Below are 27,746 nucleotides of genomic sequence, written 5' to 3'. Positions count from 1 at the left end.
ATTTTAACTCATGCCACTGGATTATTACTCCAGAAGTTTTAATCACCAGTCTGCTATTCCACTGTTCCCATGTTATGGTGACTGTATATTAAGCCAAAAATTCTGTCATAGAATCATAGTCAAACAGAATGGAAGCAGGCCCATTTGGCACAATTTGCCCATGCCAACCAAGAAGTTTGATCTGCCCTCATCCCACTTGTCCGTGTTTGGCCCATATCCATCTAAATCTATCCTATCCACGTACCGGTCCAAATGTCTTTTAAATGTTATTATAATATTTGCCATAACTACCTCCTCTGACATCTCGTTCCATATACCCACCACCCTCTGTATGAAAAAGTCACCTCTCCGGTTCCTATTAAATCTTTCCCCTATTTCCTTAAACCTAAGTCCCCTGGTTCTTGATTCCTCTACTCAGGTAGAAAGACTCTGCATGTTTACCCTCTCTATTCCCCTCATAATCTTATACATCTCTATTAGATCATGCCTCATCCTCCTGCACTCCAAGGTCCTGGCCTGCCCAACCTCTTCTTATAGCTTAGGCCCACAAGTCCTCGTAACATCCTCGTAAATCTTCTCTGCACTCTTTCCAGCTTAACAACATCTTTCCCATTGCAGAATTACCAAAATGGAACACAATACTGCAAATGCAGCCTCATCAACGTCATTGCAATAAGTGAATGGAGAATATCCTCTGCTTGCTCAATCAACTCGGGTCCTCTATAAATGAGATATTGTCTTGTACACCAGTGTATTATTGAGTTTCATCAATAGGAAAGTTGAGACAATCTAGTTCTTCTGACATCTTCAACCCCTAATCTCAAAGTGGGAGAAATATTTCCTTTACCAACACCTGTTATTTATTTACTCAATCACAATCACAGGAAGACTCACTTCTCCCTGGATATGCAAAGGGGAAAGCTGGTGAAACCCAGTTTAATTTGCAGACGTTTAAGGTTTCAGTTTAATTTGCAGTTGTTTCAGGTTACAGATACAGGTTCCGGATACATGAACATAGAATAGAAAGTAGTGCCCTCATATTTGAGAGGATGCAGGAAGGGCATCATGTAGGGAATTAACTGGGGGTTGGGTGTTGTAGATGATGGAGGCTAGCAGTTACTTTAGTCCTGCTGAATTTAGCAACATGATTTAGTTTCCTTTTTTTGGGATCTGTTTACCAAAGGCAACTAAAGTTGCGAGTCTGAGTGGGATTGCGGTGGGTGTGTCTGCAGCATGGGTTGTACATCAGTGGAGGGGCTTGTGAAGGATAAATCATGATGGGGGGAGGGGGAGGGGGGGGGGGGGGGGGAGAGGAGGGGGGAGAGTGATTAAGAACAAGGAATCATTAATGGAGAAAAAGGGAAACAAACTGCTGGAGAAACTCAGTGGGTCAGGCAACATCGCTGGACTGGAGGGCGGCATCTTCGGCCTGGATCGCCTCAGCGCAGAGGGAGAACAAGGAGGGAAGAGACAGAGACTAAGACTTTTGCCTCCATCACAGTGAGGAGGTGCTTGGTGAATTCACTGTGGTTGATGTTAATTTGTGTTTATTGTATGTTTTGTTATTTATTATTATTGTGTATAACTGCAGGCAACGATATTTCGTTCAGACCGAAAGGTCTGAATAACAATAAAGGAATCTAAGTCTAAGTCTAAGAACATGGATAGGTGACCTTTCGACTCGGGACCCTTCTTCACACCCTAGCCATGTTCTCTGGACTTGCTGCCTGAACTGCTGAGTTACTACAGTGACTTTTGTCCTTTTGTGTATTCATCAGCATCTGCAGTTCCTTGTTTCTACCATTAATGAAGAGATTGGTGAAGACATTGGAATTTATGGTCAGGGTATATGGGGAGAAAATTACAAACTGAGGAGTATTATGGAGAAGACAGCTAGGGAAGGTTATCAGTAGAGCCAGGATTTTGCCATAAATGCCATAAGAGCCTTTTCATGCCTTTTTTGATGATTTCAGGAAGATAATGCCTTTTTCACAATTGAGTGCCTAAATCAGCCTTTTTTTTTTGCCATTTTAACATCTTACAAGAAAATGTACACCACATGGGCGAAACCCGGCTGTAAGTGGGTGTGAAGTGGTGATTGGAGAGGGGTGCGTGGGAAAGGGTCATGCTTTAAGTAGGTGTGACGTGATGATTGGGGAGGCGTAGGTAGGTGGGGAAGGATCTAGTCTTTTCAAACTGGAGTCAAGCTGTGAGTAGGTGTGAAGTGTTGGTTGGGGATGGGGTGTGGGGGATATCAGGGTTAAGTTTCTGTTTATCGAACCTGCAGTAGAACTCGTTCAGGTAGTTGGTCAGCTGACGATTGACCAAGGAGCGGGGGGAGGTTTCCTCTTGTAGCTTGTGATTACTTGCAAGCCCTTCCACACTGAAGAAGAGTCATTTGCTGAGAACTTGCTCCTCAACTTCTCAGAGTACCTTTCCTTGGCAGCTCTGATTCCTCTTCTCAGCTTATACTTGGCCTGCCTGTAAAGGTCTGCATCCCCGCTTCTGTAGGATCTACCCCTGCAAGTGTCAAAATGCCTAAAGTCAAGTCAATGCCTTGTAAAAAACTGAACGATTTGGTGAGAGTGTGCGGGAGTGATATATTCTCTAAAGCCAACTGTGTGCTGTTTTGCAAAGCTGGTGAGAAAGCAGTGAATCATGAGAAGAAATATTTAATCTCCCAGCATGTACACCCAGCTAAACACAAGTCGGTGGCAGAGAAACTGAAGGTAGGAAATACACAAACTTGGCTCCTCACAACATTTACTGCTGGCTTCAGTCGCAAATCTGAGTTTTCGAGTGATCTGGGCAAAGCATTCATTGATGCTGGAATTCCACTGTGGAAATTGGAAAACAAATCTCTCAGAGGTCTTTTAAAGAAATACACAGAAGAACATATACCGAGCGAGTATGTTACGGAAAAATTATGTTGGCAGAAACTTCAACATTGTTGTGCAGAAAATTAGAGATGAAGTTGCACGCAACAAAATATGGATCTCGATAGATGAGACAACCGATGCTGTGGGGAGATATGTTGCCAATGTGGTCATTGATACACTGGAGGCAGGTCAACCATCAAAGGAGTATTTCTTGACATTGGAAGTATTGGAGAAGTCAAAGAGCACAACTATTGCTCAGTTGTTTACATCTTCACTTGCTGTACTTTGTACTTAAAGTTCCTGGCGATGTAGGTAAAGACATACATGGAAAACGTGAGAGAGTGATTTTAGCTAACAAAGATCTTGAAGAAATACAAAACATAGCTAAAGTTATCAAAGGTAGTTGTAATGTAGGGGATATGGTCTTTTAATGTGGGGGGGGTAGGTGTAACTTTATTTCTAGGTCCCTACCTGGTCGGTGTGGCAGCCTTTTCTCCGGGCTGCCCGTCGACCCATCCTCGTGGCCTACCTGTGGGCTTGGAGCGCCGTTTCTTGGCGGGGACTGCCCAGCACCTCGGCCTCGGCGGCGGCACAGCGTTGGAGCGCTGGAGCGGAGTGGAGCGGGCGATGCCTTGCCTGGGTCGCCGCGCTGGAGCGACGCGCTGGAGCTCTGGCGAGCTGGACCGCCGAGAGCAACATCTCCGGGCTGCGGGTCTGCGGAGCGGAGAGGCGGCGTAAGGAGAGGCGGCAGTGCGGAGAGGCGGCAGTGCGGAGAGTCGGCGCCGACTTTATCATCGGGAGCCTGGGAGCTCCAAACCGGCGCGGCCTTGTCGGCTTCGGCAGCCGCGGGCTCCAACCAGGAAGCGGCCGTTCCAGGTGGCCCAGCCGCCAAAAGGACTCTCCCGACGCCGGGGCAAGACCACCCGGTGAGAACGGCCAGGGACATCGGGCCTCCGTAGAGGCAATTGCGGTGGCCTCAATAGGCCTGACTTTGGGGTGAACATGGGGTAGGGACTGGACATTGTGCCTTCCTCCACAGTGCTATCCACTGTGGGGGGATGATTTTTTTGTCTAATTATAGTCCTGTAGGTCTGTCCAAGATGGCTGCCGTGAAGAGAGAGTGGACGCTGGCACGCTTTGGCTGCTGCTGCTCTCTCTTTACACTGTGTTTTTGATTTTCTGTTTTTTTGGATTGAATTCTGTTTTTAATTTGTGTCTCTGTGATGTCTTTTTTACTTGTTCTATTCCGATTATATGTTTTTATTCCGATTACTATGTAAGGTGTCCTTGAGATGTCTGAAAGGCGCCCATTAAATAAAATTTATTATTATTATTATTAATGCACAAGATATCAACATGAATGTTGAGTTTGTAGCTTGTTTCAGGTATGCACCAGTGACCTTAGCTGGGGTAGAAAGAGGTTATTCACAACTGAAGCATATTCTGTCTGACAGATGGCATATTTTAACACCAGATAATTTTATAGAAATGCTAGTAGTTATGTGCAACCAGGCAACTTTGGTAATTTAATGTAGTATACCTTTATATTATCATTTTTACCCATATTTTGGTGGTGGAAATAATTGCCTTTTTTGTCAATAAATGCCTTTTTCGTGCCTTTTTTGTAATTTTATTATGCCTTTTTGCCTGCCTATTTCAGAGATTTTTAGCGCCTAAACATCCTGGTTCTAGTTATCAGATTGCAGGGGAGATTAACATGTTTTATTAGCAAGTGGGCTGAGGGCAGAGGGGGTAAGCACTTGTGTACCCTGGCTCACAAATGGCACTGCAAAGGAATTTATCTGTAGTATAAGCAGCTCGGCCTGCTTCAACTGCTGGCTTTTCCTGAAACTCAAAAAACCTGACTGGCCACTGTTGGAAGCTGGAAGTTGGAAGCTCCATTTCTGAGTATTGAAATTACTCCCCATCGTGCTAAATCAAGAAAATGCAATTTGTCAATCTTTAATTTCATGTGTAATAGGGCAGATAATATTCAACCTCTGACACATTGGGGCATTAAATTAAAAATTAAAAATACATGGAGTGGGAGAGAAACCACAACAAAATAAATGTTAGATCAAGGAACTGCAGATGCAGGTTTACAAAGAAAATCACAAAATGCTGGATTGCCTGGCACATTGAGTTACTCCGGCACTTTGTGCTTTTTAAAATAAATTAGACTAAGTAGGACCTGTTGGGTCCCATGTTCACAAGGGAGGTCTGGTCCCACAATGCAATATTCCATCTGTCCACCAATTCCAATATTGGTGGCCAGTGCGGGGGATGGGGGGCGGGGGGCTTTCTGGAGCACTAGTATGGGTGTAGTGGGCCGAAGGAACTGGTTTCCAGAGGGCTAGCATGGACATTGTGGGCCGCATGGATTCTTGAGCTGGCAACTCAGTCACTCAGGCTTGGTGGGCTGGCAGCTCAGTCACTCAGGCCTGGTGGGCTGGCAGCTCAGTCACTCGGGCTTGGTGGACTGGCAGCTCAGTCACTTAGGCCTGGTGGACTGGCAGCTCAGTCACTTAGGCCTGGTGGGCTGGAAGCTCAGTCACTCAGGCCTGGTGGGCTGGCAGCTCAGCCATTCAGGCCTGGTGGGCTGGCAGCTCAGTCACTCAGGCCTGGTGGGCTGGCAGCTCAGTCACTCAGGCCTGGTGGCTGGCAGCTCAGTCACTCAGGACTGGTGGGCTGGCAGCTCAGCCACTCAGGCCTGGTGGGCTGGCAGCTCAGTCACTCGGGGCTGGTGGGCTGGCAGCTCAGTCATTCAGGCCTGGTGGACTGGCAACTTAGAAACTACGAGAAATTCTGCCCAAAACAGGTGAGAGACAGAGTGAGAGATGGGGGAGAGGGTGGAGAATTTATCATCTTTTTCTGCAGATCACAGCAATGAAGGAGAAAAGTCTATCCTGGCCTGGACCTCACAGGGAGCCAATGAAGGGAGGGAGAAATATACTGGGGCATGGTTTAATACTTGCCGGGGGAATACTTACTGATGTGCCGAAGAGAGTCCTGGGCTGGTACAGGCCTGATGGGCCAAAGGGACTCTTTAAATAAAAATCTCAGTGAAATCTCAGTGACAGGCATTTTTTCTGGACTTTTCCTGGCCTGGCACGGGCCATTTGGGCCAACATGCTCCTCCTGGGCTAATACGGGCATTTTGGGCAAAAGGACTGGCTTCCCGACTAATAGGGGCCTCGTGGGCCGAAATGAATGGTTTCAGGCAGGCCAAATGACTCATTTCATTCCATTTCAGTTTCAAGTACAGGGCAGGCCAGACAACTCATTTCATTTTCATTTCATTTCCATTTCCATTTCCATTTCAGTTTCAAGCACAGGGCAGGCCAAACAACTCATTTCATTTTCATCTCATTTCCATTTCCATGTCAGTTTCAAGCACAGGGCAGGCCAAACAACTCATTTCATTTTCATTAAGGGCTAACAAATAATTTATTGCAAGTACATTGCAGACTCACAGTTCAGTTAACTCACATCTTAGAACCACAGTTGTAGACTCTCCCTCACGATCTTCCAGAGTGACTGACTCACGTCCGGCATCCGGGGCTTTATACTCCTGTCCCACCCGGAAGGGGCGTTACCTTCATTATGGTGATTGACAGGCGTTTTAAGGTGATTGACAGGGTAGCATTAAAAAAAAAAATCAATGAAAAACATAGACAGGAAGTGGTCAAGATGAGACTTTTAGTATAATAATAGATATTAGCATTTCAAGTAAGGCAGGGAAGTGGATCTAATTATGACTTTTAAAAGGTATTTGGACAGATATTTGTGTAGGAAATATTTTGGGCTATGCGCCAAATGCAGTGAAATGAGACTAGCCTAAAATACCAATATGGACAGCGTCGACAGGTTTTTCCAAAGTGCCTGCTCCCATTGCTGTACAGCCTTTTTGACTATATGAGCTCTGGAAGGCGGATTTAAGAGGATTTTGGTGCCAAGCATAGGCATATGGGAATAGCTCAGGTAAATAGATGAGTAGGGACTTGTTTCCATGGTGTATAACTCTATGGCCCACGAGGCTTATGTTTAGTTTTCTTGGTAAATGTATCTCCATGCCAACCTGAATAGAACATTCCATGCCCTGCCAGTACACACTAAGCTCATCATCCCAGATCACAGTAAGCAAAAAGGAAGCCCAGTTCTCTGACCAGTCTTACTGTCTCCGATTACATTTTATCTCTGTTTGCTTTGTTGTTAATCTCCCAGCTAACAATGATCTATTCTACATTTTCCTTGATCTCCAATATTATTTGCCCTGTTTTCACACCTTATTCTTATCTATGTATCTCCTTCTCCCCTGATGTCAGTCTGAAGAAGGGCCTCGACCCGAAACGTCACCCGTTCCTTCTCTCCAGAGATGCTGCCTGCCCCTCTGAGTTACTCCAGCATTTTGGATCTATCTTAAGCAAAAATTAAAATGTTTGATCTATAGGGCACAATACATCAACAAACCTCAGTAGAGAGACTAAACCTACAACAATCTTGTCATTAATGCAACAACTAAGGTTGCCAACACCCTGCAAAGTATCCATCACTACAAATTAAATGTGATCAACTAAATTATATGCTGGCTGGTGGCTGTAAACCAATAAAACCCATGTTTAACTTACGTACGTGGTCCCCAAGGTTTTTTGAAAGCCATTCACGGAGGAGTGCATGAAAAATGAGGCAAATTACAAATGTTTGCCAACACAAAATGATAGACAAAGTAAATTAAAGAAGATAAGACCAATAAATACACCTGCAGAAAACAGATTGCAGTTCTGATCTATCAGGTTATAATGCATACTTCACATTTTAAAACTTATGAATTACACATGGTTTTTATGCTAAGCAGTTGGTAGATGGCAGCATCTTCTATTTTTGGAATAAAATTCATTAATTTCTAATGAAGCTGGAACAGAATATGCCACTGTTATACTGTGTAGATCCAAGTCCAATTTAGATAATATCATTCTGACACTTTTTGTTAGTCTAGCTTTCCATCATTCAGACTGATTTCATTTATGCATAAATTGTATTCATAAATAAGCCTTCCTCCGAACTGCCAATCAGTTGGTATGGATTTCCACAGAAGATATCAGTAAATCACGAGGCCCTCGTTTTGTAAGATTTCAGTTAAAGTGCCCAAAATATTTAATGTGCGGTTTCATTGTCTTTATCTCATATTGATGATTTAATAAATTACAGGCAACCATTTCATGTACATTCCCTGGGACAGAAACTGTTACGAAATGGAATGTGTGCATAAGTAAAGCAATAATTTGTTGGAATTTTTTTTGAGGTGATACTTGAAGTTTGGGACTCCCGCACGTTCCAGTCATTGACTCTCTCAGTGTGTTCTATTCGCTGGACCTCATGGATTTGAGGGTCTGAAGCAGCAGTTACACTGGGAGACCTAGTCACAGATATTACACCGTTAATCTCGGTTCAAAATCTACACAGGCCATTCATTTCAAGACAGATTTGTCAGCCACAAGGAAAAGAGGTAGGAATCAATTAAATTATATACAGTATATATTTTAAAATTGTTTGACCCACCTCCAATGTTTTTAATTATTTAAAAATATTTGTATGTATTGTCAGTATGTATTTTTCATTTTTAAAAGTTTTTTTTTTTTAAAAACAATCTCTTCCATTATTAACAGTTTTTGAAAGCTTGTGAATGCCAGGGTATGACAGGTGGGAAAGCTTGTGTTGCCGCATTGTTTCTCAAAGGTTTACTCTGTGTACTTTTACTTGTTCAACAATGATGCAGTTGTGTTGTTCAAGACCGGGACAGGGCAGGACTCCCTGTCAGGTTCCTAAGCATCTTGGCTAGTGAGTTCGACCTTGTGGACCAGGGTGAACTAACTGCAGAACATTTGGGAATGTGAGTAACATCAGGGTGACAGGCCCCAAGTTCTGTGCCATTGATATTGTTGAACAGTGTACAAATCCAGAGGTTGCATTTTATTTTGTAACTGTAATGGCAAATATCCGACTGTTCCAGTGTCCAACTTTCCGTTGCCATTACTACACAGGTAATTAGGAGTGATCTTACGCAGACCAAATAGAACAGATTTCCCAGTCGTTATTTCCAGTTTAGTTGGTTCTTTATTGAAGTAGTTGTACAAAAAAAGAGATGAACGTACCAGGTTTTCCTTATTCTGCATACAAGTTGTAGCTAGCTGTTCTCCCTGGTCTGGTGAGAACTGAATGCCCTCCACCCCTGTGCCTGGTCTTCCACTCCCTGTCCACTATGCCCATATATGCCCCTCTGTGCATCTAATCACCAGCCCCAAGTGCCCAAAATAACACTGCAAGATATATCTAGATAAAATAATATAATATGCCAACAGTAACTAGTCTAAACATAAATGGTTCCTACACACCGGCCCTATTTTTTCTACGTATATAATTAAACAATTACCAATAAACTTTAAAAGGAGCTATATAAAAATTAGAATATTTTCAAAAAAAAGGTATGTACTATGTGTTGGCATTTAAACTTCTTTTCTTCCTTCTTCTTATCCTTCTTGCTGTACCTAGGTCTCAGCTTCTTGGAGCAGACATATCTTTGTTATCGGACTTTCCAAGATGTTGCTCTTAGTCTGAAATCGAACTGTGCGCACAAGACCTTGTGCATCTAGTATGGTCTCCAATATTCTGCCCATTAGCCAGGAGCCTCGTGGTGCAGTGGAATCAGCCACCACAACAAGGTCACCTGCAGCAAAGCTTCTCCTTACCCTTGACCTTTGTTGTTGATTAGACACAACACAGTCTGTTATGACCTTTCTTGCAGCGGAGTTAGCTTTGATAATCCAGTATCTTTTACGGAGGCAAGTCAGCATATGATTTCTTCCTCCATGTCCAAGTTGTTCATGGATATGTCCTAACAGTAGTGTTGATATGTGAAGGTACTTTGAGAGAATAATAGGATGTTTGGCCTCTTCAGGCATCGCTAGTCTATTCAAGCGACCAGCTACTTTCAGATGTCCATCATCCAGCACCGGTTCTAGCTTGTACAAATGACTGCTTCTTTTGACATCATTTTTACCAGCTCTAATACTGATAGTTCTTCTTTGAATCTTTGTCTTTGACTGAAAGAGATGACTGTACTTTCTGCTTGGAAAAGATCTTCAGGACATAAACAATGTCTGCCGAATGTTGCTTTAAAGACTTGCATCTTCTTATCAACCTTTTCCTTTATTTTGCCAGGATCTTTTTCAAAGCTACTCATAGCAGTCTGAATCTCCTTTCTTTTTCAAATCAACTGCAAGAGTGTTGTACTTACTTTAAGAATCTAAGCAACAGCAGTCTTCAGATTCCACCATGATGAGAAAAAAGTGATCAGAGAGTCTGTGGGGTTCAATGGATCCTTGACAATGACGTTCATTGTGACGTCTTGCTTGATTTCTGGATCATTAGCAGAGATTGCAGATTCCAAGTTAGGCTTTGGCCATTCTCTGTCTGGCTTACAGAGAAGCTCTGGTCCATTGATCCATCTCTTACAGCTTAATAAGCGGTCTGCTGTTTGTCCTCTAGAGGCTTCATCTGCAGGATTGTCCTTTGTGCGAACATATCTCATTGTAATATATCAGTAGCATCCCTTACAAAAGAGATCCTTTTTGCTACAAATGTTTGGAAGCGTTCGGTTTCATTGTTGATGTACTTAAGCACTGTTGTGCTATCGGACAAGAAGAAGGATTTGCAGCATTATGTCCACTCTGACAGCTAGGACTGCAGCTGTAAGCTCCATTCTGGAAATTGTCATTTGCTTTAATGGTGCCACTCTGGATTTTCCATTATGAATGCAACATGCACTTCTTTGTTATCACTTTCCAGTCTTCGATATAAAACAGTACCGTAACCCCTTTCTTTTGCGTCTGAAAAGTGGTGCAGCTGTGCATATCTGATTTGACCAAAGTTTGTGGGCTTCATGCACTAGTCCAATTTAAATTCAACCATCTTGATGAGATGTGCTAACCATTCTGTCCATCGCTGAGAGAAGGTTTGGGATATGTTTTCATCTCATCCGTACCTTTCCTTACAGAGCTCCTGCATAATCAGCTTGGCTGGCAGAGTAAATGGTGCTAGAAATCCTAAAGGGTCATATATAGAGCGAACCACGGACAAGATGCCCCATCTTGTATATGATTGTTCCTGTGCAGCAATTCTGAACTTGAACACATCTACTTCCTGCGGCAGCTCAAAAAATTCAGGGTCAGTCGACCAGCCATGACCCACTTCTATAGGTCTACCATAGAAAGCATACTCACATTCTCCATGCTTGTCTGGTATGGTCACACAACCTCGCAGGATAAGATTCGGCTGGAGAGAATAGTGCGCCGAGCTTCTAAGATCATCGGTTGCAGCAGACTTCCCTCAGTGACATCACTTTACTCAACAAGACTCACCAGAAAGGCCAAAAAAATCATAGCAGACCACTTTCACCCGGCACATTACTTCTTTAATCTCCTCCCATCAGGAAGGAGATATAGAAGCATTAAAAGTAAAACATCTCGCTTCAGAGACAGCACCTACCTCCAAGCCATCAGATATTTGAATTTGCACTAATCACTTTGCACTTTCTTTTGCACTTGCACTTACGCTTAACATGACGCTGCTGGGTACTGTCCTTCCTGTATATATTGTCCTTCGTACGGTATTGTCTGTATTATTTATTGTGGTGTATGTGGTGGTTGTATTGTACTGTATTGTATCTGTCTGAGAGCGAACCAAGACACATTCCTATCAACTTGTTGACATGGCAATAAACTTCTTGAATTGAATTGAATTGAATTGAATTGAATTGAATTGAATTGAATTGAATTGAATTGAATCTGTTTCAACACACCAGTGCAGTCCCAGTGCTCTTTCCATAGGCAGATTTTCTTTGTCCAAGTTCAACTCCCTAGTTTCCTTGGTTCTGCTTTCTTGTGGAATGGATGCCAATACAGCATGGCTGTAGCTGTTCCACTTCGACAGAATGAATCCTCCCATTTGGCAGAGGGAAGTCAGGTCTCTTGCCATTTGAACTGCTTCCTGTTCCGAAGGCATGGATTTTAAACAATCATCTACATAGAAGTTGTTCTTTACTGTGTTTGGCACCTCTGCTGGAAAGTGAGCTTTGTTGTCGTCAGCGATCTTCCTTAATGTAAAGTTTGCACAACTTGGTGACGACACTGTTCCTAAAAGTAGGAATGCTACAAAATTTTGAGATTTTAAAAATCGCCTGTAATTTATCCCATCAGATAAAGCATAAAAAGCTTTAATTTGATACCTAATTCACTTTCATATCTTCAGTATTAAAAAAGTTATGGTCATTTTCATACTCAGAAATTAGCATCTTGTTCCCTATTGCTTTTCCATTGACAAAAGGAAACATTACTTGCTTTTTATTCTTTTATTCTGTTCGAAATAAATAATAAAATAAAAAATAATAAATAAAAATAATAACACAAAACCTGTGATCTAGGACAGTCAAAAGCCCATAACTTTCTTAAAAATTAAGAGAATTGAAGATATAGATTGAAGCATTCTGAAACAAATATGAAACATCTTACTTGGATGACCTGAAATTAAAGCATATAATTAGTTAGTTACCTAATTGTAGCTCATTACAAAATTGACCGTTGTGCCAGAAATAGTAATAAACACCCAGACTGCCTTGAAAGTTCAAAAATGTGATATTCTCAAGATCAGAACTTTAATATTATTATATTATATGCTTCAAGTCCGGAACAGATAGGTAAAGAAATTACAATTTCTAGCAAAAGACCAAGTCTTTAAGGAGATCAGTTGCTAGCTGGTACATTGGCATATCATAATCAATAGCATCATCATACTCCTCAGATTGTAACCAATACGCAACTCTGTGCACCTTGTTTTTCCTCAACTTTTCAATTTTGGTATTGTAAACTGCAAGTTTTTGGTCTTCAAACTATGCATGCCATGCCTTTCTGCCCACTACTTTCCCATTAATGCCCCTGACCCACTTAGGAAACCTGAATGGAAATCTCTGGTGACCTTGCGCCCCACCCAAGGTTTCCATGAGTCACCAGAGGTTTTGGTCACTTGCCTGGAAAGCCTTGACCGAAGCGTGAGCTGCATCTACTGATCACAGATCCTATAGGATCTTTGCTACCAACCGCACACACACACACATACATACACAAACACATCGCGAAGGTGGGGGCCCGGGACAGCGGAGGAGCGCTGTCAGCACGATGAAGAGGAAGGTAAACGGCTGCCACAGAGCACAGTAAGTCCTTTAGAGAGCGCGGGAGGGAGGGAGAAAGAAGGGGAGTGAGAAGGGGAAGAGAAGGGGGGAGAGAAGGGGGGGGAGAAGGGGGGAGAAGGGAAGAGAGGGGGAGAGAGAATGGGAGAGAAGGGGGCAGAAGGGGAGAGAACGGGGGGGGGGGGGAGAAGGGGGGAGAGTGGAGACAGTTTTAAGAAGTTTAATAAAGTTACCGGGCATTTTACCTTCTGGCGGATCTTCTAGGTCCTGAAAACCAAAGATCCGATAGGATCTTTGCTGAAAACTCCAATGAGCCAATCAAAATGGCCGGTCAGTGAAGGAGATTGCCTTCGACTGCCTGTAAGTAAATAGCAACCCCACTCCACTGGCTTCGACCAAACGGCAACCTATTTTTAGTCGAGGCTGGGTTTTTTTTTTTTTTTAAATAATCGCAGGAACATAGAAGAAGCCTCGACTATGCGGAAACCACTTTCCACCATTAGGGAGAGTGACCGGAACCTCCAGGAACCTCACGGAAACCTTGGATGGGGCGCAAGGTCTCCAGAGGTTTCCGTTCAGGTTTCCTAAGTGGGACAGAGGCATAAGAATGTCCTGTAGATCATCAAATTTGAAGTAGTCCAAATTCGGATAATCTCTGCGAATGCTGTCTAAATCAGTCTCTTTTGCTGGACACTTGGATTGTCAATTTTGAATTTCTTCTTCGGAGACATCTGTTTAAAATGTAAAGAAAAAAAATACTGAACAGAAACAAGTTATTATTTGCTGTTTCAGAAAAAAGGGTAGAAATGATAGTTAAATGCTAAAACAATTAGTAAATACCCAACAAAAAAATCATATTAATCAGTTTCATCTAATCAATTAAATTTATCTAAATTCAATTACTAGATCTAAACATCTATCCATTTCTTAAGAAAAGGCTAATTTTTAAAAATAGCCTAAGTATCCAAATAACAAATAGATCCCATTCACACAAGAATTCACAATACAACATGATTTTAAAATCTCACTTTGTCATGAATTTATATGCCAAATGGAAGGAATTTAATGTTTAATTCCCATAAATTAATCCAGAAACATCCACTCTCAAGATAATCAAAATTATTATTTTTTGCGCAATACAACTGTACTGTGGATATTTAGCATGAAATTATTGATCATGGATAGACACTAACACAAAATATAGATGATGATTTAGATGTTCTTATGACATGATTGTGCAAAAAAAATAAATGAATTTGATTATCTTGAGAGTGGATGTTTCTGGAATGTGATCAATTAGAATGTTGCCTTAAATTTAAGCTCATATCAGTAGGCAAGAAACTGCTGATTCGTATGGGGGCCTACATAACATGTTTCGCATCATAAGATTAAACTGAAGCCACACCAAAAAGCAAAATAATATGTTAAATAATCAACGTAATAACCTGATCTCAGCACTTCAACTCCCCCTCCCATTCCGAATCCAACCTTTCTGTCCTGGGCCTCCTCCATGGCCAAAGTGATGACCACCGGAAATTGGAGGTGCAGCACCTCATATTTCACTTGGGCAGTTTATACCCCAGCGGCATGAACATTGACATCCAATTTCAGGTAGCCCTCACTGTCTCCTCCCCTTCTCAGCTCTCCCTCAGCCCTCTGGCTCCTCCTTTTCCTTTCTTCTTCCTGACCCCCCCCCCCACCCTACATCAGTCTGAAGAAGGGTTTCGGCCCGAAACGTTGCCTACTTCCTTCGCTCCATAGATGCTGCCGCACCCGCTGAGTTTCTCCAGCACTTTTGTCTACCTTTTGCTTTGTCCAGATATTGCAATCCATGATGTTGAAGGCGTTGAAGGCATTTTTAGTTGCGTTTAAGTTCAATCCAGCAACGCAATATTCCAGCAAATTAAAAAAAAAAACGGGAAGGGAAGTGCGTACAATTTGTCTTCATCAGCTAGCAGCCCGAGGAAATCCCTCTCTGACAACCAATACAAACCTGCATTTTAATCCCGCCCCCCCCAAAGCCTCCGGAATTGTACGGACTGGCAGTGGCAGAGCTGGAGTGCCGCTGATGGTAGGTTTTGTAACAACGCTACTAAAAGATGTACCTTCATCTGGTATTCAACAAGATACTGCTGCAAATCGCCCTCGGGCCACCACAGGAATCGCAGAGAGTCAATATGCTTTTCCGAACCTTTGACCTAATGAAAGATTGCTTTGATATCAGCCATCAAAGCAACCAATTCTTGTCTGAATCTGATGAGAACTTCAATAAGTGAGTTGGCAAGGTCTCGTCCCTGCAGCAGTTGGCAGTTAAGTGATGTTCCTTTGAAGACTGCTCCGCAGTCAAAGATCACCTTTAAGGTTCCTTTCCTTGACCATTGTCAATCATTTCTGTGAGGAAAGATGTATATTCATCATTAAATTTCTTATTCTTGCCAAACCTGCGTTTCAGGCTCTGGATGAGCTGCACTGCAATGCAATGGTTATTTGGCATGCTGACACTTTCTTGTTTGAAAGGTAAGTTTAGACAATAGTGTACATCTATTATCTTTGTTGAGCGATTTATAATATCCAAGAACTTTACATCTTCTCTGGACATTTCTTCTGTTTCCGTGCTGTTCTTTCATTGAAGTCGTGATTGTATTGCCTGACCAGTCGCTCCTCCAGGTTGTCAAGTCAAGAGAGTTTATTGTCATGTGTCCTAGATCGGACAATGAAATTCTTGCTTTGCTTCAGCACAACAGAATATAGTAGGCATGAATACAGAACAGATCAGTGTGTCCATATACCATTATATAAATATATACACACATGAATAAATAAACAGATACGGTGCAAGTAAACAGATAATGGTCTATTAATGTCCAGAGTTTTGTTTCAGTTGAGTTTAATAGCCTGATGGCTGTGGGAAAGTAGCTATTCCTGAACCTAGATATTGCAGTCCTCAGGGTCATGTACCTTCTACCTGAAGGTAGCGGGGAGATGAGTGTGTGGCCAGGATGGTGTGGGTCCTTGATGATGCTGCCAGCCTTTTTGAGGCAGCGATTGCGATAGATCCCCTCGATGGTAGGGAGTTCAGAGCCGATGATGGACTGGGCAGTGTTTATTACTTTTTGTAGTCTTTTCCGCTCCTGGGCGCTCAAGTTGCCGAACCAAGCCACAATGCAACCGGTCAGCATGCTCTCTACTGTGCACCTGTAGAAGTTAGAGAGAGTCCTCCTTGACATACCGACAAGGTCCTTGAAATACCGTAATCTTCTCAGGAGACGCTGATGTGCTTTCTTTATAATTGCATCAGTGTTCTCGGATCAGGAGAGATCTTCAGAAATATGCACGCCCAGGAATTTGAAGCTCTTGACTCTACCATTGACCCGTTGATATAAACGGGACTGTGGGTCCCCATCCTACCCCTTCCAAAGTCCACAATCAGTTCCTTGGCTTTGTTGGTGTTGAGGGCCAGGTAATAGTGCTGGCACCGTTTGGTCAGTTGGTCGATCTCTCTTCTATACTCTGACTCGTCCCCATCAGTGATACATCCCACACCAGTGGTGTCATCAGCGAACTTGATGATGGAGTTTGCATTATGGCCGGCTACGCATCCATCAATTCAATTCAATTCAATTCAACTTTAATGTAATTGCACAAATACTGAGTATGGGTACAACGAAATGCAGTTTTGCGTCAGTCCGTAGTAGTGCAATATAGAAATTTAAAAAAAAAAAAAAAAAAAAGAGGATACAGAATAATAAAAAATACAGAATAATTAAACAATGGGGACGGAGGGACCGGAGGAATCTATCGGCGGGACTCCGAGTTCAGCAATGCGACGGTATGATTGTAGAAGCTGTTCCTCATCCTACTGGTACGAGACCTGAGGCTCCTGTACCGCCTCCCTGATGGGAGGAGGGCAAACAGTCCATGGTTGGGGTGGGAGGGGTCTTTAATGATCTTCCCAGCTCGTTTCAGACACCGTTTTCGGTGGAGGGCATCCATGGCAGGGAGCGGGGCACCGATGATGTGCTGCGCAATTTTCACCACCCGTTGTAGTGCCTTCCTGTCCGCAACAGTGCAGCTGCTGTACCATACCGTGAAGCAGGCGGTCAGGATGCTCTCGATGGTACACCGGTAGAAGTTGGTCAGGATCTGGGGGGACAGGTGGGCTTTCTTGAGCCTCCTCAGGAAGTAAATGCGCTGCTGTGCCTTTTTGATCAGCTTGGAGGTGTTGAGGGACCAGGACAAATCCTCCGAGATGTGTACCCCGAGGAATTTGTAGCTGGAGACGCGCTCCACCTCAGTCCCGTTTATGTGGATGGGGGTATGTCTGCCCCCTCTGACCTTCCTGAAGTCGACAATAAGTTCCTTCGTCTTCTTGGAGTTGAGGACGAGGTTATTATTGGCACACCAGGTTGTCAGGTGCTGGACCTCCTCTCTGTAGGCTGACTCATCGTTGTCACTGATCAGTCCTACCACCGTGGTGTCATCAGCAAACTTAATGATGGCGTTGGATCCGTACTTAGGGATGCAGTCGTGGGTGAAGAGGGAGTAGAGGAGAGGGCTGAGCACACAGCCCTGTGGCATGCCGGTGTTCAGTGTTATAGTGGTGGAGGTGAGGTTGTTGACCCTAACAGACTGTGGTCTGTTGGTGAGGAAATCCAGTGTCCAGTTGCAGAGGGAGGTGGAGATGCCAAGCCCGCTGAGTTTGGTGATCAAGCTGGCGGGGATGACAGTGTTGAAAGCGGAGCTGAAATCAATGAACAGCAACCTGATGTAGGAGTTGTTGTTGTCCAGGTGGGTCAGGGCAGAGTGTAGGGCCGCCGATATGGCGTCCTCTGTAGACCTGTTGGCCCGGTAGGCAAACTGATGGGGGTCCAGTGTGGGGGGGAGGCTGGCTTTGAGGTGAGCCAAGATCAGCCGCTCAAAGCACTTAGCAATGACAGGGGTGAGTGCCACTGGGCGGAAATCGTTGAGGCTCCCTGTGGCTGACTGTTTGGGCACTGGCACGATGGTTGATGTCTTGAGGCAAGTGGGGACAACACCCTGGGCCAGTGAGAGATTGAAAATGTCGGTGAAGACTGGGGATAGTTGTCCAGCACATGCCCTAAGCACCCGGCCAGGGATGCCATCGGGGCCGGCAGCTTTGCGCTCATTCACCTTGCTCAGTGCATCTTGTACAGCAGAGGTGGAGAGACTGAGGGGTTGTTCATTTGGGGGTGGAGCAACTTTGATGGCTGGGGTTTTGTTATCTCGGTCAAAGCGAGCATAGAAATGGTTTAGCTCGTCAGGAAGGGTGGCGTTGTCTGGGGGAGGGGTGTTAACTTTCTGGTAATCGGCAAAGGATTTGATTCCTTGCCACATGCGCCTGGGGTCAGAGTTGTTTTGGAAGTGCTCCTCAATCCGCCGTTTGTGATTGAGTTTGGCATTCCTAATTCCCATTTTCAGATTGGCCCTGGATGAGCTGTATCCCTCAGCGTCGCCAGATCTGAAAGCGGCATCGCGAGCCTTCAGGAGTCTGACCTCCCTGCTCATCCACGGCTTCTGGTTAGGGAAGGTCTTTATTTCTTTGTGGGTAGTGACATTATCGCTGCAGAATTTTATATAGTCCATAACTGTTGAGGTGTATGAGTTGGTACACAAAATTGCTGGGGAAACTCAGCGGGTGCAGCAGCATCTATGGAGCGAAGGAAATAGGCGACGTTTCGGGCCGAAACCCTTCTTCAGACTGATGGGGGGTGGGGGAAAGAAAGAAGGAAAAGGGGAGGAGGAGGAGGAGCCCGAGGGCGGGCGGATGGGAGGGTGGGAGGAGACAGCTAGAGGGTTAAGGAAGGGGAGGAGACAGCAAGGGCTAGCCAAATTGGGAGAATTCTATGTTAATGCCATAAGGACGCAAGGTCCCCAGACGGAATATGAGGTGCTGTTCCTCCAATTTCCGCTGTTGCTCACTCTGGCAATGGAGGAGACCCAGGACAGAGAGGTCGGATTGGGAATGGGAGGGGGGGTTGAAGTGCTAAATGAGTGGGTGTAAAAGGTGTATGAGTTGATGTCCACTTGTGAATTGAAGGTGGACTGGGTAGCAAACAGACTCCAGTCTGTCTGCTGAAACTGCTGCTGTAAAACAGAGACAGCCCCCTCAGGCCAGACCTTCACTGTCCTCGTGGTAGGTTTCACACGTCTGATCAGAGGTGTGTATTTGGGGAGCAGGAACAGAGAGAGGTGGTCAGACTGACCAAGGTGGGGGAGGGGGAGGGCTTTGTAGGCTTCAGTAATATTAGTGTAAACTAAGTCCAGAATATTGTTCCCTCTGGTTGGGCAGGAAACATGCTGATGGAACCTGGGGAGTACAGTTTTAAGGTCGGAGTGGTTGAAATCACCCGCAACAATAAATGCCCCCTCTGGGTGAGCAGATAGATGTTTGCTGATAGCAGCTTGCAGCTCTTCCATTGCTAGCCTGGCATTAGCGTCCAGGGGTACATAGACTGCGGTGATAACAGTCGATGTGAATTCTCTGGGCAAATAGAAGGGCCTGCACTTTAACATCAGGTATTCCAGGTCCGCAGAGCAGTGACTACCAATCCTAACGACGTCCGTACACCATGAGTTGTTCACATAGATGCACAGTCCGCCGCCCTTGGTCTTACCGGAGTCCTCCGCTGTTCTGTCGGCCCTGAAGACAGTGCGCCCCTCCAGCTCGATGGCGTTGTCCGGGATGTTGCCGTTGAGCCATGTTTCAGTAAAGACCATGGCGTTGCAGTCAGTGATCCGTCTGTGTGTGGTGATCCGCAGCCTTAGTTCATCGATTTTACTCACCAGGGACCGGACATTCGCGAGGAAAATGCTGGGCAGAGCTGGCTGGTGAGGATTTCATTTCAGCCTAGCTTGATGTCCTCCCCGCTTCCCACGTCTTTGTTTGCGGTCCCTGCGCCGCCTCCGGGCACTTCCTGTCGGGGAAGCTGACCCGCTAGACCACGGTGTCTTGGCGATCTCCGGCGGCAGTTGAAAGTCGCTTCTGGGGCTCGTTACGCAGAGACGGCCGAGCTCTAATAGCTCCTGACGGCCGTATAGAGTCTTCGCTCAGGTGCTCCGGGCGAAAACTAAGGTAATGATTAACAGAAAAATGACTAAATTACAAAAACTACGGAGACGCAGAGCCTCGCGTTGTGCACGCGACGCCATCTTGGATCGTGACGATTACATATACATGAGTATAGAGTGAGTACAGCAGGGGGCTCAGCATGCAGCCTTGAGATGCTCCTGTGCTGATTGTTATCAAGGCTATTGTCTGTTCTCAGGGGACTATAGATGACCCACCCCAGTAGGGTCCTCACAGCGTATGGTCCACCCCCTTGGCTGTTGACCAGCTCCCAAGGTTCCAATACCTTTGAAGCATTTATCCCAATGAGTAGGTCAATGTTTCAAGAAGCTTGATATCCTTCAAGTAAGGTCATTGTATCATGTCTTCCTGTCTGGGAATGTTTAGCTGAGAAACCGGAATGGTCCTATGTGTGAACACATCAGATAGTTGGATAAAATTGTCTTTGTCCAGACAAGATATTTCCAAACCTGAGATATATTGACTGACCACAGGCTTCACTTGGTTCATGGTATGTAAGAGAATATTGGTCTTTTGTCCTGTAATGTTCTGCCTTCTCATCAAGCTTTCTGTGCAAAAGATAGTTGAACTTCCATGATCCAAAAATACGTATGTTTGCAACACTGTGGCCCCCTTGTGGCTCTTTACCTGTAATGGTACAATGGAGAAGATGCAGGTTTCATCACCGGCCCCAATATGCCCACACAGTATTACTCCCAATTGGCTTCTCATTCTGTTCTGTATGCTCCGGCTTCTTCTCTTGTTCTTTTGTGCAATGTGAAGTATTTCAGGATGATTTTGATTGCACTCATCACGTCAAACGACACTTGTGTGTCTTATCTTCAAACATCCAAAGCAGATGCCCTTCTCCTTTAAGAAGTCTATGCTTTCTCTGTGCCCCTTCTTCTTGATCTGTGGACACCGCCCCGATGGGTGACCGCTTTTATTACAGAACAAACAAGAACCTTGAGAATTGGTGGTAGATACATTTCTTCTCATTCCACTTGTTGTCAGATATTCTTGCACTGTTGTTTCTACAGGTATTACAGTTGTTTAAAAAACTGCTTCCTCTTGGTCCCAACCTTTCTCTTGCTTTAGCAAAAGCAGAGCTTCTGACAGTTGCAATTGGCCTGACATCCTGGATGTTTCCAAAAAGTAGATCTGACAGTATCTTCACTTGTCTCTCCATGAAGTCTACCAGGTCAAAAAATCTAGCTTGATGTCCACGCTCTTTCTGTAGCTGACATGCCCTATTCCTCCAACTGTCTCTGAGCTTGTAAAGCAGTTTTAGAAGGATGGTCTTCATATTGGAAGCAACATTAATTTTCTCCATATAGGTGAGATGTTCAATTGCATTGCAACAACTTCTAAGGAACAGTGAGAAAGCTGTTATCATTAGTTTTTCTTTCCACTCCTCTCTCAAACGCTGTGATGAAAACTTTATGCTGCAAAGAATCATAATCATAAACAGGAATGTTTCTTAGTGGGAAAAGTAGAAGGGAGATTTTGTTGAGCTAGAAGAGCAGTGATGTCATTTTGCCTCTGCATTAGGTTCCAGATATCACATTTGTTTCCATCATTCAGTGCAGGGGTGGTAGTGCTAACATGCCCCTGCACACCATTTTTCATATGAGTCTGTACTTTTTGCTATTGAAGAGAGTATTGAGTTAGATGGGTCGTATCATGAGCTCTATCAGATGGTCCATGAGTTGTTTGTTTTGGTCTTACAACCTGTTGCTGGGAGGAAGATTCACTTCCCATCAACACATTCTGTCTTTGTTGCAATTGAACAGGCAAGTATTCATCTGCCTGTGGATTTAGCTTAGCTGATGTTTCCCTTTGAGCAGTTCCTTTTCTCATATAAGAGTTCATCCCGTGAGATACTCTAGAGCAGCTTCTAGATCCCTTAGCCTCAAGTACATTGATTCTTGCATTGGTTGCTGCCAGCTCAGACTCGAGTTCCAGCTGTTCTTTCTCTTTTTTCAGCTGTTTCTTCTTTCTTTTCAATTGTTCTTCTTGTCTTCCCACTTGTTCTTCTTGCGCCTCAAGCTCATGCCTTTTGTTCAGGGCGGTACCCCGTTCCAAGAGAGCAGCCCTTTCTGCCTGAGCTTTCAGGCAGAAAGTTTCCATTCTTACATGAAACCACTGATTTTGCCTTTCAAGCTTCGCTTCAGGCAGTGGTACCTTCACCAATGACTTGTCGTTTGTCAATGTCTTCATCACAGAGCTTGATTAATTGAACCAGGTTAGATTGTACTTCATTTGCCTTTTCCTCTGATTTCATGAGCTCTTTCCGCTTTTCAATTAACTTGTTAGCTTGTTTACATATAATGAGTTTCTTGTCCTCTGACACTTTTCCATGAACAATTCCCAGCCTTTGCCAGTGTGTTTAATAACTCTTCTTTCCTTTTCAGAATACTTTCTGCCATCTTGTGACTGAGCCTTAGATATTCTTGTTCACTATCCCTTTATAAACTCGTTGACATGAAAGCCTACGGCTGGTATTTCAAACAACTGATCTCACTCTGATTCTCAAGATCACTTCCCAATTCTCCATTTTAGTAACCATTTTCCAATACAGCTTATCATATATAGCTTTTCCAATAAAGCTTAATGTTGTACGTACTCACACTCTCTGCGCGTTGGCTTTCGAGGTTTCCAATCTCCGTTAGTCAGATTAGCGCAGGTGGCGACCTTGTCCAGTTGATCAGGAATGGTGGCGTCAGGCTTGTGAAATAAAACAATCCTTGTTCCTAGGTTTTCACAAGCTCCAGTTTCACTCATAGAGCCAGTTCTCACTTAAATGTAATGGCAAATTTCCGACTCTTCCAGTGTCCAACTTTCCATTGCCATTACTACACAGGTAAGTAGGAGTGATCTTACCCAGACCAAATATAACATATTTTCCAGTTGTTATTTCCAGTATAATTGGTTCTTTATTGAAGTAGTTGTACAAATAAAGAGACGAACATACCAGGTTTTCCTTATTCTGCATCCAAGTTGCAGCTAGCTGTTCTCCCCGGTCTAGTGAGAACTAAATGCCCTCCACCCCTGTGCCTGATCTTCCACTCCCTGTCCACTATGCGCATATAGATATGCCCCTCTGTGCATCTAATGACCGCCCCAAGTGTCCAAAATAATACTGCAAGATATATCTAGACAAAATAATATAATATGCCAATGGTAGCTAGCCTAAACATAAATGGCTTCTACAGTAACTATATCATGAAAAGCACAGAAAAAATATTTATTTTCATTCATCAGAGTTAGTGTATAATTAAAGTGTTGAAACAAGGAACTGCAGATGCTGGTTTACACAAAAGTACACAACGTGGTGGAGTAAGGTTTACAGAGATGTTCTATGGCATCTCTGTTCTCCATAGTTGCTGCCTGACCCGTTGTTCTCCAGAGATTTTGCGTGACCTGCTAAGTGTCCCCCAGGGATGTTGACTGATGTGCTGAGTTACTCCAGCACTTTGTGTCCTTTAGTGTATGGTTAATTATTTTGAACTTCTTTATCAGCACTTTTTTATTGTGCCATTTCCCATGATAAAACCGATCTTACGTTATTTGGAATGCCAATGTCCAGATGGGTTAAGTCCACAGATTTTTAAAATATCTTGTTGGAGCCTTTTTTTTAATCTATTGGATTACATTTAATTTATTATATATCTAGATTCCAGATAATCTTTAGTTCAAGAGATCCCACTTCATGAGTAGAAAGTTGATCGAACTGGATATCTACCACCAGTAGAATTAAAAGAGGCTTTTTCCTCCTTCGAGCTTCCCTGAGCTGGGTTTTTGCCAACTTTTAAGAAAGTTGAACTTTTCGTGGAATCCCCAAGTGGTAACTGAACTTGCATTTAAAAAAAAAGAAATTTAGTTTATCGGAATGTTTTAGTTTTTTTTAAAAATAATATATTTTATCCATTGGTTGGGTGATCTAGGATGAGAAGAGTTAATCTAATAATCTGTGCCAGAGCATTCAGGTGCCAAGAGAGGAAAATTATTCTGAGGGAAGGATAAACAAAGGGGTCACAGTTCCAGAACAAGGGGTCACAGTTTAAGGATAAGGGGGAAATCTTTCAGGACCGAGATGAGGAAAACATTTTTCACACAGAGAGTGGTGAATCTCTGGAATTCTCTGCCACAGAAGGTAGTTGAAGCCAGTTCATTGGCTATATTTAAGAGGGAGTTAGAAGTGGCCCTTGTGGCTAAAGGGATCAGGGGGTATGGAGAGAAGGCAGGTACAGGATACTGAGTTGGATGATCAGCCATGCTCATATGTAATGGCAGTGCAGGCTCGAAGGGCCGAATGGCCTACTCCTGCACCTATTTTCTATGTTTCTAAATGGAATACTCCCCATATAAGACAATAAACAATATCTAAATTGGAGTACTGCATACAGTTTTGGTCTCCTAATCTGAGGAAAGACATTCTTGCCATTGAGGGAGTGCAGAGAAGGTTCACCAGACTGATTCCTGGGATGTCAGGACTTTCATATGAAGAAAGACTGAGTGGTTCGACCATTTTTTGCTTTATTGAGGAAATAAAAAAAACATTCCTAAATCTTGATTCATAAAGTTGCAGTTACTGAAAATCTGAAAACAAAAACACTCAACAGGTCAGCCAGCATCTATATTAGAACAGGTTCTGGTCAGAACCCAGCCTAAATCTTCGTCACTTCTGAAGACAAGCAGAAATGTAAACTTCTCAGTTCAAACAGTTCCCAAGAAACGTTGCAGTCAGAAAATTATCTGATACAAATCAATCACATTTAACACGGACTTTTGATGATTTTTATAAACAATATCTTGATATCAGTTTCAATGAGTCTGGTTGAAAGTAAAATTAGCTGCCCCCTATGTGCAGGTAGTCTTTCTAATCCCATCTCTTTCTCTCCCTTTATCTGCAAGTAGATCTTTAATGCAGGTTTTACTATTTCTCAAATTTGACAATTCATACGAATGCTCTCCTTGACGCAGTCTTTGCTTCATAATAAAGCCCCACTGCATTGAATCTCATGTATTCCTAAACAGCATGTAACGCCTTGGTGCTTGGCAAGCCATTCACTTTGCACATAATCAGTGCACTTGTCGAAGATTATGCAAGGAGCGTTTGAACTGCTAAGTACAAAGTTTCTGCCTAAGGCTTTTCAAGGACATACTGTAGCTATGGCTCTCAAAAGTTGATGCAAATGCAATATTTTTCTTTCTTCAGCTGAAGAACATCTGTTAGCTTCAAACAGATCTCGAGTGTGTTTTTTGCCTAGAGCAAAGGAAAGGCTTCTTCGTGATTTAAGATGAAGGATTATCCCATAAGGGAGATACATTTTTCTGATCTATGTAACTTTAATCTTCAGAAAACTCCTAATCTCTTGGAGAATCTTCTTTGAGGGGAAAACCATATGATTTGTAATCTTGCAACCATTGAACTTTGTGAGGAAAGACAGCGTGCTGTTCAATCTGAAAGCAATGGATGCTGTGGTCAGTTTTTTATCTGGCAGTAACTGCATCAAAACTGGGTCATTATCTGTACTACACCAGTAATGCTGCCAGCAGTAATGAACTGGATCACTTTGAAAGAGGAAACCTACAAATGTTGAAAATGTGATTTTTTTTCATTGTAATTGTGAATCGTCCTTGATTATGTTGGCTGCTTTGCTCAGGTTGCGTGAAGTGTGGATGGATCCGATGGGATGCTTTCTATGGTGTTTCTGTAGAAATTACTAAAAGTAATTGGAGACATGTTGAAATTCCTTAACCTTCTGCGGATATAAAAGGATTGGTGTGCTTTGTTGGCTGTAGCATCAATATGGTTAGATCTGGACAAATTGTTGATGATATTTACAACTAAGAACAAAGCTCTCAATCATCTTCACTCCCACAGCATTAATACACACTGGGGCATGTACTTCACCCTTGAAGGCAATGACCGGTTCCTTTGCTTTGATGACATTGTGGGAGAGGTTTCTCGTTATCTCCTTCCTGTAATCTGTCTCGTCATTGTTCAAGATCCGGCCCACTCAGTGGTGATATCTAAAATCGAAAAAGGAGCTAGAGCAGAATTTGGTTTCACAATCTTGAGTGTACAATCAGAGGTTGAGTATGCAGTCTTCTAGGGCACCCATGATGATAATTGTAGAGGATGATTTGATGCCTATCGTTACCAATTATGGTCTGTGAGTCTGGAAGTCAAGGATCCAGTTGCAGAGTGGGGTGCTGATTCCTAAGACCTGGAGTTTGGAGATCAGATTGGCTGGAATTATGATGTTGTCCTTATGTAGGAAGGAACTGCAGATGCTGGTTTAAACCGAAGATAGACACAAAATGCTGGAGCAACTCAGCGGGACAGACAGCAGCTCTGCTGTGAAGGAATGGGTGATATTGCCTTGTTATCCAGATGTTTCAGGAATGAGTGTAAGACCAGGGAGATCTAGGCCTGCTGGGAGACTGGGATTAATGTGCGCCTTCACCAGTCTCTTGAAGCTTTTCATGATGTCAGAGCCACTGGATGATGGTGATCATGAAGGCATGTTTCCGTGCTTTTCTTTGGCACTGTGATGACATTAGTCTTCTTAAAGCAAGTGGAAACCTATGATTAGCAAATATGTGTATAAAATCATGAGAGGAATCAATTGGGTAGATGCACAGAATCGAGGGCCAGAGGACATAGGTTCAAGGTGAAGGGGAAAAGATATAATAGGTAACTGAGGGAAAATATATAATAGGTATCTGAGGCGTAACCTTTTCACACAAAGTGGGGTGGGTGTATGGAACAAGCTGCCAGAGGTGGTAGTTGAGGCTGGGACCATCCCAACGTTTAAGAAACAGTTAGACAGGTTCATGGATAGGACAAGTTTAGAGGGATACGGACCAAGCGCAGGCAGGTGGGACTAGTGTAGCTGGGAAATGTTGGTCGGTGTGGGCAAGTTGGGCAAGGGGCTCGTATCCACAATGTATCACCCTATGACTATATGAAGAGGTTAAAAATATTGACTGATACTCCTGTTAACTGGTCCCCACAGGTTCTGAGGACCAGCCAGGAATTAATCTGGGCCTGTTGGTTTCTGCCTGTGCATTCTCAGGAAGGCTGATCTGATGTTTGTAATGGTGACTGTGGATGTAGAAGCAGCTGAGGCTGTTTGTTTGATTAGTCTGGGTCATTGATCTAGCTTGGTCTAGAATTGTCTTTAGGCATTGCAAATGGCTTTGCAAAGGCTGTAGGTACACAAAAATGCTGGAGAAACTCAGCGGATGCAACAGCATCTATGGAGCGAAGGAAATAGGCGACGTTTCGGGCCGAAACCCTTCTTGCAAAGACTGTACCTGGATTTCCTGTACAGGTCGTCATTGCCCGACTTGAATGTTTCAGACTGGATCTTCACTAAGGAGTGGATCTCACCATTCATCCATGGTTTCCGGTTGAAGAATATTTGATTCAATTCTTTGACATACAGTTCTCCACACATTACTGATGAGAATTTCATTAAGTAGGAATTTCATTGTTCTGTTTCAAAACATATTACAATCAAACACT

Source organism: Amblyraja radiata, chromosome 9, assembly GCF_010909765.2.
Source record: "Amblyraja radiata isolate CabotCenter1 chromosome 9, sAmbRad1.1.pri, whole genome shotgun sequence".
NCBI lineage: Eukaryota > Metazoa > Chordata > Chondrichthyes > Rajiformes > Rajidae > Amblyraja > Amblyraja radiata.
Note: the sequence above shows the minus strand (reverse complement) of the source record.